Here is a 1,164-nt window from a genome sequence, read left to right as displayed (position 1 = left end):
CTGGATCCTCGGTAGTAATAGGACATATTCCCCTTGTTGTGCAGCTTTCTAGGTTTCACTTTTCGTGAGTCTTTCGTTCACAAAGATCAGAGCATATAGCTTTGCAGAAAAGTGTTAGGTGTAACCGTTCTTGCACTGATAACAGTAACTCTTCCACAGCGTACACACGACGACGAGCAATGAATCGAGATATCCTGTAACTTTTTATATGTATACCAACACTGGCAACTTCACGCATCACGTTGACGGAAGAAAATAACGAATTTTTTTTGCATATACGACATTAAAGAGTTGTTGCCAAAAAATGAAACATTTTCATGGGTAATATGTCCTCATGGTAGCTCACAGTAAAATTATCAATAAAGAAATTATAACGGAATAAAATTTACGTTAATACGTCTGGCAGAGCAAACTCTATCCCCGCCCCTCGCCAACACAATCCCGAGATCGGGTGTAACTTTACTGTTTTGTACGATACAGTTGGCAAAGATGATGCAATCTCAATTTAACTCATTTTAGACTTCACAGTATGTACTTTACTGTTACATATTATGACCTCAACTCGATATTTTATGCCGAATATTATGCAGATACGAAGTTTGAACCTAATAGCATTGAGGTATAGACTTTTATTTCTACAACGCACCCGGTGTACAGGACCACTTCGCGTTGCGTCTAGTTCGTGGAAAAGATCGATAAACTAGCGCGGACGAAACGTTTTAGTGTGTATACAAACCGGCACAAATACCTGCTATTATTGAATTTATTACACAACGGGGATACCTTACACCCAAAAAGGAATTAGCTTGGTTTAGAAACAGCAAGAAATAGTCGAATTTGACCACTCGGTTTAAGAGTAACTACATACACCCCTGTTATATATTATATATATATATATATATATATATTATATATATATATATATATATATATATTATATAAATTGATATAATTTATATTTATATATATATATATATATATCTATATATATTATATATTATTATATGATTAAATATTAATTGATATAATTGTTAAAATTGAATTTGCTATCTGTCCAATATATATATAATATATATATATAATATAATTATATATATATATCAATATTATATATATAATACCAGTATATGATGATATTTAAGTATGTATATATACCTATACTCT

At 31.3% G+C, this 1,164-nt stretch overlaps 1 pseudogene; it reads right to left on the bottom strand.

Moving 5' to 3' along the window:
* LOC135215493 (decapping and exoribonuclease protein-like) overlaps positions 1-222 on the bottom strand; it is a 72,918-nt pseudogene extending 72,696 nt beyond the window's left edge.
* Positions 223-1,164: the final 942 nt, after the last annotated feature.

Source organism: Macrobrachium nipponense, chromosome 19 (genome assembly GCF_015104395.2).
Source record: "Macrobrachium nipponense isolate FS-2020 chromosome 19, ASM1510439v2, whole genome shotgun sequence".
NCBI lineage: Eukaryota > Metazoa > Arthropoda > Malacostraca > Decapoda > Palaemonidae > Macrobrachium > Macrobrachium nipponense.
The sequence above is the reverse complement of the archived record's forward strand: the minus strand, read 5'-3'. Positions and strand labels throughout refer to the sequence as shown.